This window comes from Bos grunniens, chromosome 22 (assembly GCF_055505025.1).
Source record: "Bos grunniens cultivar Pamir isolate PY7600 chromosome 22, Bosgru_T2T1.0, whole genome shotgun sequence".
Taxonomy (NCBI): Eukaryota; Metazoa; Chordata; class Mammalia; order Artiodactyla; family Bovidae; genus Bos; species Bos grunniens.
The window spans coordinates 48,276,289-48,293,013 of NC_141186.1; the positions used below are offsets into that span (position 1 = coordinate 48,276,289).

The window sequence follows — 16,725 nt, forward strand, 5'->3', positions numbered from 1 at the left end:
TTACTCATATCATTATAAAATAACCTTGGGGTGATCAATGATTACACAGATGCACTGACTATATCATTTCTAGAACACAGTAATTAATAAGGAAGCAAACTTACATTAATTTAAAAATACTTAATTTTGTAAGTTGTGATAAAATATACACAACATAAAATTTGCCATTTTAATGGGTACAATTAAGTGGCATTAAGAACATTCACAGTGTTGTGCAGTGATCACCACTGTCCATTTTGGCAACTTTTTCATCTTCCCAAACTGAAAGTCTGTATTATTGACAATAATTCCCCATTCCTGCCTCCCTGCAGCCCCTGGTGACCAGCGTTCTGCTTCTGCCTCTGTGAATTTGACCGTCTGGCTATCTCATATAGGTGGAATTTTACAGTATCTGTCTTCTTGTGAGTGGTTTATTTCATTGTAGCGTAGTGTCCTCAAGGGTCATCTGTGTTGTAATACATGTATCAGAATTTCCTTTTGACAAAATACATTTCCACAGCAGGTAAAATAGGTCCTGGAACCCTGTATATGAGGGCTTGTTACCTCCTTTGGAGGAACTTGGTAGGTGCCAGCAGAACTGTGAGAACCAGGTACCTTTTCCTTAGATATAGTTCTGACATACATGGTTATTGGAACGAGAGGGATGGAAGCAGAATATGATGACAGGGAAAGTGTAAAGCAAAGGTTGCTACAGTCTTGGATTTCATTTGGATGAGGACAGAGCTTTGTGGGTCTTCGTATACCCCCTTACTGTGTAGTCACTGATGTTCACAGTGTTGGTCTGAGTCAAGTGTTTGGTCCAGAACAGTTAACCAAAAGAGTTTATGCATTCTAAAGTTGTAAATAAGCCTTTGAGTATCTGAGAGGCATGATTATTCTGTGACTCATTCCCTAGCTGTTCTGGTTAGTTGAGGTTTTAACTGTATTTCAGTCTCATTTCTGTATTAATGGAAAACTAATTGAGTATTTAAAAGAGGTTTAATAGTTTACATAATAATGATACCACATAATTAATGCTCTATATTTTATGTTTTAGCTTTATTGTATTACTGTACCTCTGGATTTGAGAAATACAGATGTCCAGTCATAGAAAGCAAGTTGGGCACAGAGTATGAGTTGAGCAGTTAGCCCTTTCAGAATAGCTAAACAACTGAGCAGCTAAACAACAGCCAACACATGTAAGTGTTTTTTAACACACATGTACACCTGTGGCTGATTTATATCAATGTATGGCAAAAACCACCACAATATCATAGAGTAATTAGCCTCCAATTAAAATAAATTAAAAAATTATTGTTTTCTTTACTGTTATTACAATTTTTAATTGACGTGTAGTTGATTTGTTGTGTTAGTTTCACGTGTACAGCAAAGTGATTCAGCTGTATGTGTGTATGTGTATATTCCTTTGCAGATTCTTTTCCGTCATAGGTTATTATAAGATACTGAATATAGTTCCTGGGGCTATATACGTCTTTACTGTTATTTTTGATTCCTGTATTAGTAAACATGGGGTGACTTTCCTGAATACTGTTTGTTCCAGGGTGGTGGGGGGACACTTTAGAGCATCTTTTCATCACCCCTCCTCCCCAACTTGCTTCTTGACAAGGAGTGCTTTTGACTATCTTTGTGACAGTGAATGTTATGAAGCCTGATTTTTTTTTTTTTTTGGTGCTTTAAATAACTGCTCAGTTCTTAAGAAAATCAGAGTGATTAGTTGTTTTCTAGAGTTACACTGTTAGACATAATTTTCTTTAAAAAAACAATAGGTAGCTGTTTTTTCCAGGAATGTAGTTTCCTTTTGATTACTTTTTGTTTTTATTATTGAGCAAAATGGGCAGGAGTAGGTGATCTAGTAGCTAAACCTAGAAATATGAAAAACTTTGGGTATTTTGTTGTTATCATTTATGGGCTTTCCTGATAGCTCAGTGAAGCCTGCCAGTACAGGAGGCATGGGTTTGATCCCTGGGTATGAAGATTCCCTGGAGAGGAAAATGGCAACCCCACTCCAGTATTCTTGCCTGGGAAATCCCATGCATAGAGGAAACTGGTGGGCTACGGTCCACACGGTTGCAAAAGAGTTAGCCACAATTTAGCAACGAAGACAACAACAACATGGTCGTTTATGATCGGGGAATTGTGACCCCATGGACTACAGACCCTAGGCTTCCCTGTCCTTCACTATCTCCTGAAGTTAGCTCAGACTCATGTCCATTGAGTCGATGATGCCATCCAACCATCTCATCTTCTTTCACTCCCTTCTTCTCCTGCCCTCAACCTTTCCCAGCATCAGGGTCTTTTCCAATGAGTCGGCTCTTGGCATCAGGTAACCAAAGTATTGGAGCTTCAGCATCAGTCCTTCCAATGAATATTCAGGGTTGATTTCTTTTAGGATTGACTGGTTTGTTCTCCTTGCTGTCCCAGGGATTGAATCCAGGTCTTGTGCATTATAGGCAGATTCTTTACTGTCTGACCCACCAGGGAAGGGCTTCTTTATTTTTGGCTGTGCTGGTCTTTGTTGGTGTGTAGGCTTTTCTCTAGTTGCAGTGTGCAGGCTCTAGGGTATTGGGCTTTAGTAGTTGCGGCACGTAGGCTCAGTTGCTCTGCAGCACGTGGGATCTTCCCTGATCAGGGATTGAACCCGAGTCTCCTGCATTGGCAGGTGAACCCTTTACCACTGAGCCACCAGGGAAGCCCGAGCATTTCTTAATGTAGGGCTGATGTTCATTACTTTAATTTTGTTTCCATTTTGAAGTTGATTTTAATCCTCAGTCATGGTTCATATTTGCATTTGAAATGTACGAAAGTTTTTATTATTATTAATACAAGTAATACCACATGCAGACTGGCAAACAGAATCTGCTGTTTGGCGTTACCTGCATCTGGTTTTCCTTAAGGGTTCCTGGGTGAACTGAGAGAAACTTTAAATGACTCTGCTGCCAGTAGTAGCTGTGACAGGGGACGCAGAGAGCTGGAGGGGCTCTTCTGGCCTTGCCTTGTAGGGTGGCTCTCCCTTCTTGCAGTGAATGCTTGAGGGCTCCAGGACTTTTGCAGCCCTGTCCAGGGCTTTGAGGCACAACAGGATTCTGAAAACAGTCTCCTCCCCGCCCACCCCTTGACCTTTACCCTGATTTTGGCTTCCTATTAACTTTGAGAGGAGCTCTTTTGAAAGCAGCTATACTACTGAAATCTCAGGTTCTGTGGTAGTATTCTTTTTCCACAAGCTCTTTGAGAGGCTTCCCTACTCTCCCTGTCTCATCTTTGACCTTACTTTGACCTCCTTTTCCTCTCAAAGAGTTTCAGCCCCTTTGGGCCTGGACCCATTGTCCAATCTTTTGTTTGCTTCCTGGCCAGTACCCTCTACCCTGGTTCCTTTGCCCTTCTGCAGCTTCTGCTCTCTGGAGCACCACCCCATCAGTCCAGCCTGTGCCCCGTTTGCTGTGGACACACCGCCTGGAATTCAGGGTCTCCTCTTGAAGGGGCCCTATTTGTGGCTGGTTCCACACAGTATTAACTTGAGGCAGACCTTTTTCTTTTTGCCTTCTGTGACCTTTGCAGCTCCTCTGTTGTTCCTCTGTTTGCACCTCCCTTGGGGGATCCCCCCACCTTTCCACTTCATCTAGCCTGTGTGCCCCCCTAAACCTTTCTACTGAGCTTCAGGTCCATATATCCTGTCTCTCTGGGCCTGTCCAGTTTGGAGTTCCGCTGGCCCTTTAATCTACAGGTCCCAAACAATTCCTTAGTCTGCCTTAAAGCTACTCCTCTAGCCGACTCATCTGCCTAGGTCTCTTTTTTTTTACCTTCCTTCTTGGTGATGGTGTCCAGTTTTTCTCCTGACAGCTTTTTTTCTCCCCACAGCTTTCCTGTGGAACTGAGCCTTCTTATTGAAAATTACCAACCTTTGACTTAAGAATGTGCTGTTCTGACTTCTTGGTTTTCAGACATTTTTATAAGCTATGGGGCCCTTTGTTAAGTGAAATCTTTCCAGGAGGCCCAGTATGTAAAATAAGAAAAGACTGGAGTTCTGGTGGAAGGGGAATGAAGGGCCAGCATCCTGTCCTGCCACTTAGGCCTCCCCATGCTGCCCTCCTCCTCCTCCGAGGCAGAGCTGGTGTCTGGTTCTCGGCCTCTCTAAGTGGAACTCCCTGCAGTTAGTTGCTCAGGACTGCCTGAGGGTACTCTGCTTGTCCAAAAACCGCTTTATCTGCGCTGCACCCCGCCTCTTTCTCATTGGTTTTATTTTGTGACTGGTAAGTATAAAATTAATGCTGTGATGAAACTTGCCAAGGAAAAGCAGTGCCACTTTGGAAAGTGAAACTAGGTGGTAAAAAGAGCCAGCTCCTTTAAATGCTGAAAACCTCAGAAATGCCCAGGGGTTCCTTTCAACTTCTACAGAAGTGTTATTGACTCTTATCTTTCTCTAAAGCTGCTCTTCTACAACATGAACATGCAAGTAAACTTAGTTTAGTTTTACTGTTTTTGTTTTGTTCATTTGCCAGTATAGCAGGTTTGTTCAACATATATAACCAAAATGTTAACCATTTGCAGTTAAAAATGTGTTCTGTTGCCTCCAAATGGTTGTCCATCCCCTTTACCCCACCCTTCTCTGATCCATCTGACACACTGTGGACAGATAGCTCTTTCTAAACAAACTTGATTTTATCACATAAATTTATCCCGCTGCCAGCAGGGTAAAGTCCAGGCTCCTCAGGAATGTGCACAGAATCCTTGAGCTTGTCTGGTCACCTGCCCAGCCCAGCCCCCTCTCACACGTGCCCTCCCTCCAGCATTGGCCAGACCCTGGTCCTCCCCACATCCTCTTCTCCGCATGTCCAGTGTGTCCTCCACTAACATACGGCTCCTCAAATGTCAGTCTGGCATATACCAATCTGATACTTCTGGCCCTATTTGACTACTGTAATTATTCTTTTAATATTTTAAAAATTTACTTCAAATTTGGACTTTTTAACTGAAATTTTATAAAGCATTATTACATTTTAGAAATAAAAATAATGAAATACAAGTAATAATAAATTAATCATTTTATTAAAATACATTCCTTCAGTAAGTTTCTCTGTCTCTTTTCTTTTTGGCTGCACCACGCAGCTTATGGGGGCTCAGTTCCCCGACCAGGGATTGACTCTGGATCCTGGCAGTGAAAACCCAAAACCATAATTACTAGGCCACCAGGGTTCTCCGAAAGTTCCCAACTAAACCTTTTGTACTTAAAACTTTTAAAAACTGTGTACTTCTTAATAGATGATATTAAGGAATTTTTTTTTTTTTTAGGTATGATAATGACATTGTGACTATATATGAGAATGTCCTTTTTCTTGGGAGAATCAAACTGAAGAGTTAAAGGTGAGGTATCATGATGTTTCAGCACTTTTAAATGGCTCATAAAATATGTATATGTGTAATACGTGCACATATATATGGAAATATATATGCAAATACATATGCACATATATATGGAAAAATACAGCAAATCAGGAAAATTTTAATAACTTTTGAATCTAAGTGGAGAGAATTTGGAATTTTTTCAAAATCTCTGTGTTTGAAAATTTCGATAAAAGCTTGTCTTGGTTTAAGTATAAAAATGGCTTCAAAAGCTGCAAAAAAAGATTAACCCCAGTACACAGTGGGTAACACACATGCATACACACACACACATACATACATACATACATACATACATACATATACACGGAGAGCACAGACCCATTTGTTGAAGTGACATTTAGACTACTGTGTTTTCAATGTTGTGGGAAAACCAAATGCTAGTGAAGGGTTTTCTAAATAACTTTTAAAATTGAGGTACAATTGATATATACAGCATTACATTAGTTTTAAGTATACAACTGATCATTTGATATTTGTATATATTGTAAAATGATCACAGTATGTCTAGTTAACATCTGTCACCATATCTAGTTACAAAATTTTTTTCTTATGACTTTTAGATACACTCTGATGACTTTTAGATACTTTCAAATGTGCAATATAATATTAACTATAGTCATTGTGCTATACATTACATCTCCATGACTTACAACTACAAGTTTGTACCTTTGAAGTTCCTAACAAATCGTGTGTAAGCAATACCTGTGAAGTAGCAGTTGCATATTTTCTATGTTAACTCTTTTTTTCTCCATTCTACCTTAATGATGCTATATAAATTCTTTAAAAGAAAGTCTTCAGCAGCCCCTAAATTTTCTCACGTTCCAGCAGGGGTTTTGTTGTGTCTAGGGGACGACACTAAGGAGATTTCTTGTTTGTCCTGTAAGACTCAAGTTTCCTGTGGAGTTTTCCTTCCTGGACGCCTCCAAGCCAGGTTAACTACCCTTTGCCCTGGGCATTCAGCCTTCTGCATATTCTCCTCTTGTGAATGTTATAAATGTAATTACTTGTTCAGTGTCTGTACCAGATTGAGAGCTGACTGTGAGAGACCTTGTTATTCCTCATTGGTACCCTGGATACAACATAGCAGAGTAGACAGTAGATAAATTATAGCTGAGGAAAGGCATGGAGGCAAAACTGCAGCAGCACCATTTGTAGCTTTGTTTCTACTCCAAAATGTATTATATTCTAAACAAAAGCTATGATGTTTAATCAGATCTGATCTAGTGACTCCTTGGTTTAAAGCCTGCCATTGGCTTTCTATAGCAATTACAATAAAATCCAAACTTCTCTTGTGGTCTGTAATACCCTTTGCAATTTGTTCCTTGCCCACCTCTGCCACTTTTCTGCCTGCTTTTCCGCAATCCGCTATGCATCTTTTCTGTCCCTCCAAGTACAGCAAAGTTTGTTACATTTAGTTCCTTTTCATCAGAGGGGTTAGCTCAGTCACGAACCCTTCCCTCAACATCCTTACCTCCACTCCCCTGGCTTTCCTGTCTCTTTACTGCTTGCTTTTCTTCATGGTGCTTATCACTTAATGAAATTATCTTACTTTCAGTTCACTTTAATACTTAAATTAAAAAATTTAATTTATCATTGACTGCTTTAAAGTCACAAGGTAGAGAACATTAAAACCTACTCCAGGACTGTTTCTCCTTGTTGTTCCTTGTGAGAAAACCAAACAGGGCACTAATGCACTGTTCTTGTGTTTACTGTTGTCAACTCCGTGAAGATAGGAACCAGTTCCTTTAATCAGCATGGCATCCCTGTACTAAGAATGGTGCATAGCAAATATATGTATGTTGAGTGGAGGTGTGAATAAACAACCAGCTTGTAAATGATCTAAGAAAAAAAGTTTTTTTTTTTAAACTCCAGAGATTTGGGGGCAGTGTTATAGTTTAGTTCTGCCTGTTCTGAATTTTTTTATAAGAAGTCAATACTTTGTCATATTTTGCTGCCTGGAGTGCCTGTTTATTTTTCTAGGTGAGCGTAATTCCTTTTTTCTTCAACTTCTTTTTTTTTTTTTTTTAATCACATTAACTTATAACTTCACTTTTTTGAGGATAACTGCTCATCTTTAGATCTTCAACAAACGCATTCCTTTTCTTAAAAAATAATTTTATTTATTTTTGACTGTGCTGGGTCTTCATTGCTGCTTGGGACTTTTCTTTAGTTGTGATGAGCAGGGGGCTACTCTCTAGTTGTTGTACTTGGACTTCTCATTCCGGTGGCTTCTCTTTTTGTAGAGATCAGGTTCTGTGGTGTGCCTGTGTGTATGCTCAGTCGCTTCAGTTGTGTCTGGCTCTTTGCAACCCTATGGATTGTGGCCTGCCAGGCTCCTCTGTCCGTGGGATTCTCCTGCAAGAATTCTGGAGTGGGTTCCCATTCCCTTCTCCAGGAGATCTTCCCTGACCCAGGGATCAAAGCTGCATCTCCTATGTCTCCTGCATTGGCAGGTGGGTTGTCAACCACTTAGCCACCAGGGAAGCCCTTACAAATGCATTTCTATTAGTAAACATCAAATTGAAGGGCATTAGCTCCAGTCATTTGCTCTTCTTTTCATGAAAGTAGTTCCAAAGAGGCAGTTACCAGTCTGGTTTTTTATGGGCATGGGACAGGGCAATTCTACTTCCTTTGCCCTCATGTTCCTCGTGAGAACCTGTTATTTGCAGGTGTATGAGGCCCAGGTTGATCTGCAGAATAAAATCCAGTGAATCCACTGTCCTCCCACCATTGTTAATTGAATCGACGTTCTTACTGTGGTGGGAGTGCAGATGAAGATGTATCTGGATGGGAATGGGGGTCCCTGAGAACAGGGGAGGCATCCACAGAAGGGAAATAGGGTTGACCAGACTTAGACTTTGCCTATAATCCCTCCCACCCCCTCCTCAGTCCTGTTTGGAAATGGAAAAGTTTTGGAAATTTTGAAGCTATGGAAGAAAAGAAGCCCTCTAGTTCTTAATTAAAATTTTTTTAAAACAAATTTTTAAATTAAAAGTTTCTTTGTTGTTGTTTAATATATTTTGTTTGATATATTTTGATATATTTTGTCCTGCTTCCATGCACAAACGAAAATGAGTTAGTATTCTAGTTTTTTACTCAATTGATTTTTGGCGAGAGTTTAGAAAATTTGGACTCTCAGGTAATCCTGAAGTTAGAAACAAAAACATATTTTGTAAAACTGGTTACTCATATTATAATTAGTATGTGATACTAACATATAAAATGTAACAATTTTAGTTGCAGATTTATTAGTATATTTGAATCATTTAAACTTGGATTACTGTGGCACCAAACATGTAAGGGATTTTTCCATCTTGGTTTGAGGAGAACGTATACATTCTTTTAGCATGGTGGCAAACAGTTGAAAGTTACTATGGGTAAAATGGACCTTTTCCTATACCACTCTTCCACCAACACATTTTACTGAGCTCAAATTTTGTCACAAATAATTGAGAAATAGGTAAGAAAAATGAGATGGCTTTTAATAGGCATCACTTTTTCTTGCATTGCTCTATTTTTATCAAATCATAAACTTAAGTATCAATGCTTAATCTTTTTTTTTTTTTTTTGGCTATGCCGCATGGCTTGTGGGATCTTAGTTTCCCAACCAGGGATCAAACCTGCGTGCGCTCCATGCAGTGAAGCCCCGAGTGCTAACCACTGGACCACCAAGGAAGACCCCTGGTCCCTTCTGGAGGTCACTGTTATTCCTAGTTTTTTTTGTTTTCTGCCAGAAAAATTCTATTTGTATAAAGATACATATTTCCCCACCCACTTAAAAAATCAGTTGATAGTGCTCTTTTCATTTAAAATATCTTGGATATATCAAAGTACACAGCAGTGTGCCTTGTTCTTTTAGTGATTGCCTAGTAATGTGTTTATACAGATGCACCGTAATTTATTCAAACAGTTCTTTGTATACTTTTGGGTTATTTCCATTTTTTTATGCTATAAACAGCGTTGTGCACTAATGATAACTGAATTTGCTTGGATTAAGACAGCTTTCTAATACTGAAAGCATTTTTTCCCCCTGAGTTCGAGTATTTGTATAAATACTGTTCACCAGCATTGGGTGTGGTAGAGTAAGGGGAGCTGGAGGTGAAGTCCTTGCCACCCCTTCCCCTTTGGTGGCATAGAAGGGGTGGAGGGGACAGAATTTCCATCCGAGTCTTGGGAGACCGATGTGTCTGAAGATGTCCACAGACTGTGAGGTCTTAATCATGCCTTTAAAGCCCAAGACCTGTGTGTGTGCTGCTTATTATCAAATGATATTTGTGTTTTAGTTTTGAGAAAATCACCACAGCATGGATCGACTAACAAATTATTTTACTTTCTGGAAATTTTTTAAAAAACACCTTTTTAAATTTTCTTGACTGTGTTGGTCTTAGTTGCAGCTCTTGGGTTTAGCTGCCCCACTTGGGAGATTTAGTTGCCTGACCAGAGACCAAACCCATATCCCCTGCATTGCAAGGCAGATTCTTAACTGCTGGGTCACAAGGAAAGTTGCTGGAAATTTTTTTTGTATTCTTTTGTTCATTGGCAGTAGACAGCTAAACTTTTTTCTTTAATTTGCTTTTTATCTGAGCTACTTGATAAATTTTAAACAGAATGCTCTGGTTCCAGTACAGTAACTTCTGAAGAAACTGAATTTGGAATCTTGAGGCATTATGTAGCTGAATCTTAGAGTGGTTATTATATTTCAATCATTTGAGTTTTTAGTTTTCATCCCTTTGCTGAAGAACTTCAGAATATTCCCTTAGAGCATACATTCATACTACCGTGAGTATCTCCTCTGCGTATTGCTATTGCCTCTAAAGCATTGTCTTCAAAGGATGGGTAATAGGGTGATGGGAGGGAGGTCCAAGAAGGAGGGGACATATGTATACCTATGGCTGATTTATGTTGATATTTGGCAGAACACAGCAAAATTCTGTAAAACAAATATCCTTAAGTTAAAAAGTAAATAAAACAAACAGAAAAAAAGATGGGTAACAATTGACTGTAATATATCCTAACCCGAGGCTGTCAGTGCTTACACAGAGGGTGTGCACACCCAGCCAGCGGTGGGTGGATGGGCGCTGCTGGTCCACAGGCTCGGCTGCCCTTCCCTGCAGGGACTTGAGCTGCTAAGTGCATTATTGGGCTTTCCAGAATCAAGTGTGTTTGCTTTGCCGTGGCATTCTTTCTGCCATTTATTTTGTGTTCTAGTGAGTAGTTTTGACTCATGAAGGCAGACAAAAGGATGCAACTTGTAGACTTGGGATTGTGGCAAAAAAACAGTATCACAGAGTGTGGCAGAAAGCAAGTTTTTGTGCATTTATAAGGTGCCTTCAGAAAGTGATCTGAGAAGTGTAGAAATTGGCAATTAGGATTAGTCAAGTTCTTTGTATTGTGAATAGCATTGTGAACAACAGGGAAGGCTGGCAAGTTGCACCACTTAATGTTTAAAGAACAGGTGTAAGAAAATGGTTCGAAGGCTTATTTTAACGTCAGAGGATTTGAAGAGGATTGTAGAGCAAGCAAATTGCCTGTGGATAATGCCCAGTAAATTCACATAGGAGTTCTGCTTTTACGCCCTCTCAGGTGAAAAAGGCACTCGAGGTTGGCCCTTGTGCACACCAGGGCTGTCAGTGGTGCTGGCCTTGAGGCAGATGATGGGCACTGAATTTCCTTCCCTTATGAGAATGACATTACCCCTCCCTGGAGGCAGGAATGTTACTTCTGCAGTAGAAAGTTCTGGTGTTTTCCTTTCTAGTGAATTGGAGGTATCATGATCTATTGACATAGAAATTTATTCAGCAGACTGTATAAAGTGGTGGTGCCAGGAGTTTAGGGAATGCAAAGATAAGGGAATTCCCTGCCCTTGAGGAGTTTATAGTACCATAAGATGATGCCACACAAAATAGCTAGTGTTTAAAGCTGTCGGAAAGGTACAGAGTGCCTCCTGTGGAAAATACTTTGACAGGGGTGGGTGAAGGGGCTAACATTTTTGTAGGGTGTTATTTTGAGAAACAGATTTTGTGGAATAATATTTGTGGGAGTAAAGGTGAGGGAGTGAGTGATCTTTGAATACTTACTCATATATCGTTATTGTTAGTGTAAGACTTTCTCAGACTTAAAATATTTCTGTTTTTAATGGAGAAAAGGCCCAGTGTAAAATAAGAACCCTGGACTTTTCCTTTTCAAATCTCTTTCTAAACCTTAATCTTTTAGTGCTACTTCCTCCTAAAGTTGTTTAACTTTGGTGAGGGTCTCACCCACTCTCCTTCTTTGAGAACAGCAGAAGCAGCAAAGAACTAGCTCCAGTGATTTGTCATATCTTAAGCTGTGGGCAGGCTCATTGGGACCTGCCTGGAACTGCAGTGAGCAGCAGTCGGGATATGGGAAGGGAAGGGAAACTGTTAACTTGTGTCCATAAGCACGCAGCTTGGCAAAAATGACAGTATTTCCTCAGTGGGCCCCAAACTTTTTACTTTTTTATCTGTTGAGTTCCCCTAATTTGCTCTTTAATTGCTGAGGGAGGTTATTATGCTGAATTCTTCCATGTGAGTCACTTGCTGTTTTGAGTTATTAAAATTTTTATAACCCTGGCATGTTATACATTAGTTTTTCCTTGTATTGACTATTGCTGAATGTTAATTTGCAGTTATTATGTTTTCTTTGGCTAATTATATGCTCAGTTGGTAGGAGTTTCTATTGATGTGGATTTCAGCAAGATTCAGGGACCAGCCCCTGACTTTTTTTTTTTTTTTTGGTATTCTTTTTTGTTGTTGTTGACTTTTTAAGAATCAGATAAGAGTTAAAGATACGTTCAGAATCTGCTCACCATCCTTACTGTCATTTCTTTGGTCTTACCTGTCGTCTCGTCTCATTGGGATTATTACGGTAGCCTCCTAACTGATTCCCCTCCTTCTGCCCTTGCCTGCTCCAGGCTGCCCATGATATAGTGAGATTCTGTTAACAGGTAAATCAGATGATGTCACTCTGCTCAGAACTTCCTGCTTTCACTCAAATTTTCTTCCTATCCCATAAGGCTCCCATGGCCTAGCCCTCCCATTTTTTAGGACTTCCTCCCCATTATCTGCTGTCCAGCGAGCCCAGGGGACTCCTTCCTAAGGGCCTTTGCACGTGTTGCATGTGTTCTTGCCTGGAGTGCCTTCGTACAGATGTGTGCATAACTAGCTCTCTCACTTTTTCGGGATCTTTCCCCAAAAATAAGCTCAGTGACCCGTGTGATTGATTTCAGCCCTCCTGTTATTATGCCCAGTGAAATAAGTCCATCAGAGAAAGACAAATACTGTATGATACCTCTTATATGTAGAATCTAAAAAATAAAACAAACTAGTGAGTATAACAAAATAGAAATAGACTTACAGATATAGAAACTGTTATGGAGTAGGGCAAGATAGAGGTAGATACAAATTAAGAGGTACAAACTATTATGCAGAAAATAAGTAAGCTATGAGGGTATATTGCCCAGCACAGGGAATATAGCCAATATTATACTAACTATAAACTAGCAATAATATATACTAACTATGTATTATTTTAACTATACTTTTAAAAATTGTGAATCACTGTGAATTACCTGACATTGTAAATCAAGTATACCTCAGTGAAAAAAAGAAAATTTCACTCCTCCTCCAACATTTCATATCCCTGCCTCTGCTTATTTTTTTCTCCTTAGCATTTATTATCTAACACTGTGTGTTTTACTTCTCCAGCCTCTGTATTATCTCTTTCCTTCGCTTGAATGCTAGCTCTTTGAGGACAGGGATTTTTGTCTGTGTTGTGTCGCCAGCACCTCAAACTAGATCTTGTCTTTAGTAGGTGCTCAGTAAGTTGTTGACTGGATGGATGGATGAATGTTTCATACCATAACTTCCTACCCTGGTTTGTGAATTGTGTAAATTCTGAATGTGGTAGGCTGTCAGACAATGTCTCATCGATAAACCTCTCCTAGGTCTTCAGTCAAAAGGGGGCTATGATTCTGTGTTTAACAGTCATTTTGTTATACTGCACAGATTGGCACAGCATTGTGCACAAATCAGGTACACTTCATTAAAAAAGGGGGCGGCTATAATTCTGGGAATTGGATACAAAAGGAATGGCTGGAGGAGCAAAGGGGAAGATGGTATTACACAGAATCCACGTGCCACCTTTTCCCACTTATACTGCTATAGTTCACTAACAGCTGAGCAGAAACCTATACACCTGCCAGGACTGCTGTCGGAGCGGAGTGAGAGCCAATGGTCAGGGGGGCTGGCCGTGCAAATTCATGCGTGGGATTCAGGGAGAGTCTGGGAGGATAAGTGTGGGGCTGACACGTACCAACGTAAAGTATCCAGCACAGGTGGTGTTTATTTAATTCACGTGTGGAGATACACTTAGGTGTAGGACAGACTAAATTAATAACACGGGGTAAGATCTGAGATCATGAGTGAAAGATTAGAAAGCTAAGAATTAAATTCCAGCTTAGCCTAGTCACATCCATATGTTGAACCACAAAACTGAACTCAGCCTCTTGAAATGGAACACGACAGGAAACATGTCTTCACTGTGGCCGTGATCTCTTAGTGTGATTAAGTGCTCATTTCCGTGAGTTCAGTAAATCTGTGTTTAGGCCCAGTTGTGTCCCAGATTAGATCTCTGTCACCTAGAAGATCACAGTGGCCTCTCTTATTCTGATTATAGTCCTTCCTCAGAGCCCTGTTGTCACTTAAGATTCCAAGAGGTGACAGGCTTGTGTTTATGGTACCTCTGACTGAGTGCCTCCTCCCTTTGCTGCTCAGATCATTCTCACCTCTCCCACCCGCTCCAGGACGCATTGCCAGCATCTTGTTGCTCCTCTTCTGCCTTATGAACAAGGGTACCAAGGTCTGTTGCTGCTGCTGCTAAGTCGCGTCAGTCATGTCCGACTCTGTGCGACCCCATAGATGGCAGCCCACCAGGCTCCTCTGTCCTGGATTCTCCAGGCAAGAGTACTAGAGTAGGGTGCCATTGCCTTCTCCAGTACCAAGGTCTAAATATACTTTATTGCAAACTATATTCATGTTCAGTGCTCGTTAATATTTATGACTTGAATCTGTTACTAATAAGCTTATTTTTGATTATGGATGGCAGCATTTAAATCTCTCAAGATGTGAAGGAAGATCACAGTGGAAATGGTAGGAATAAGTGGGACTTTTGCTTGTCTTGCCCAGTTCCCTGCTTCTCTAGGCCCCAGTTAAAGTTGGCCGAGGGATTTAGGTTTGATGTCTGTTCCTTGGGTGTGAGGTCTCTCACTGATAGGTCACAAACTACTACTTCCAGTTACTGCCCTCAAAATGAAAGACAAAATGAAATCCAGTGCAGTGATTACATTTATAGATTTGGAATTTTATAATTTATTTATTTATGAAATTCACATCCTTTTTTTCGTTAAAACCTGAAATTCTCAGGGCTTTTAATGTTAAAAGTTATCTTCAGGGAATAATTTATCATGCTTTTGGGGAATTAAATAATTTATGTTCAAATGCTAGCTTATTTCATTCATCAGATTATTTTGGATTTCTGTAATGCTAATTATTTTTCTTAAAAGATGATCCTGTGCTACTTAAAAACTAAATGAGTCTTTCATGTGCCGGTTTGGATCTGTCTTATGTTTATGGATTCACTTGTAAGGATATAATCAGTCTTAAAATGTGACTAGCTGCAGTCCCTTACTTTCCTAATACAATTATTTTCTTCAATCCAAACAAACTAGAAATAAATTTCTGTTTTTTTTTTGTTTTCCTGAAGACCATCATTTTTCTACAGCAAAAAAAAAAAAAAAAGCTACCACCAGAGCAGCTTACATTTTTCTGTTCTTTGTGCCACTTGATAAATGAGGCCTTCACGTCAGCATCTCCACCAGCAGCAGCAGCAACATTTTACCTGATGTCATGGAGGAGGCCTGGAGAGGAGGGCTGCTCCAGCTGGGGATGCTGGCCTCTGGTGGATTTGCATTTAGTCTTCTGTATGAGCCCCCTTCAGAATCTGAAGCGCTCTTTAGAAAGAAATACTGCCTCATCCAGATTCTAGGAGAGAAGTATTTAAATTAAAGCAAAAATCATTTATTTTCCCCTTCTGCATGCTTCCACTACTTCTCCCTTTTAAATGGTTTTATCACTTCCATAAAGTTTCTGTTTTTGAGCTGTGGTTGTTGGAGAACTCTCATAGAAAGGTACTGGGCTGGAAGCTTGTGACACCGAGCTGGTGGGAGGGCCCACCGACGCTTCTGAGGAGCTGATGTCTTATGAAAACACCTTTAGAGACTGTTATCAATTCATTTAAATTAAGTTTCCAGTGGGCAACAGAGTGTACTTGAGCCAGGCAAGTATCTGTGACCCAGAGGTACTTACTTGGTTTTGATTTCTTAGAGGCATTTATTTATTTTATTTTGTATTATGGTAAATTTTAAACATACACAAAGAGATAATAACATAATATGTCCCATTTACCAATCACCCCTTATTAACATCATGTTCTTCTCGAGGCATTTCTAATGCATTTAGGCATAAAATGCTTGCATTTTATAATTATGTTTTTCTCCTTTTGGCATTGTGTTTTAAGCAAAATTTTCTCCTCGTTTACATTGGCAAATTGAAATGTGCACTAGTTAACTCCTGAGACTAGTTGTAGAGAAGCAATAATTTGATCTTTCAATAGAAATGCACTGAATACAAAATAAACAGACTGCTGTTAGAGATGTTCTTTACAAATTGGTTAAGTTGTGTGTAAAATATTACTCTTGCACTCAGCTCAGCCAACAGTGAACCTCTTCTACTTTCACTTATAGCATGGAAAAATCTGGTATTATAAAACTCTGATGGAAACTTGGATATAGATGGGAAATGTTTTTTTTTCCTTCTTGTCTCTCCTTCCTCCATCCTTGATTTATTTCTTCTTTCTGCTACTCATTCTACAAATATTTATTGGCATTGTAGATACAACATAAACAAAGGGATGCCTGTATTTTGGGAAAGTAGGAGGATAATAAACTAGTAAAGGAAATAAATAGGAGCCGGTATTTGTGATAAGTACTTGCTGGTAGGCTGAGTGATATGTTAGAGAATAAAATGAGGACATACTCAATAGGGTGATGAGAAAAAAATCTTTCTGGACTGCTGACTTTGAGATTTACAGTGTGAAGGGTGAGAAGCAGCTTGGGCAGAGGGATAGTCCTCAGGAAAGAGTCTGTGGTAGGTGGGTTAGGAACCAACAGAGGGAGTGTGATTGGAAGGAAGATGGAGTGGTACGTAGGGACCAGATCTTACAGGGTCTTGTGGATCCTGGTAAGGAGTT

General features: G+C 39.8%; 1 protein-coding gene across 16 annotated transcripts in view; it reads left to right on the forward strand.

The window, feature by feature from the left end:
* The window catches only part of SFMBT1 (Scm like with four mbt domains 1), a 116,990-nt gene that overhangs the window by 6,359 nt on the left and 93,906 nt on the right, over window positions 1-16,725 (forward strand). For 9 of the 16 annotated variants that reach the window (XM_086367619.1, XM_086367628.1, XM_086367616.1 and 6 more), the window contains one exon: window positions 5,287-5,358. The exons of the other annotated variants lie outside the window; for them this stretch is intronic. The gene's annotated coding sequence lies outside the window, so the exon portion shown is untranslated. The remainder of the gene's footprint in view (window positions 1-5,286; window positions 5,359-16,725) is intronic. 16 annotated transcript variants of the gene reach the window in all.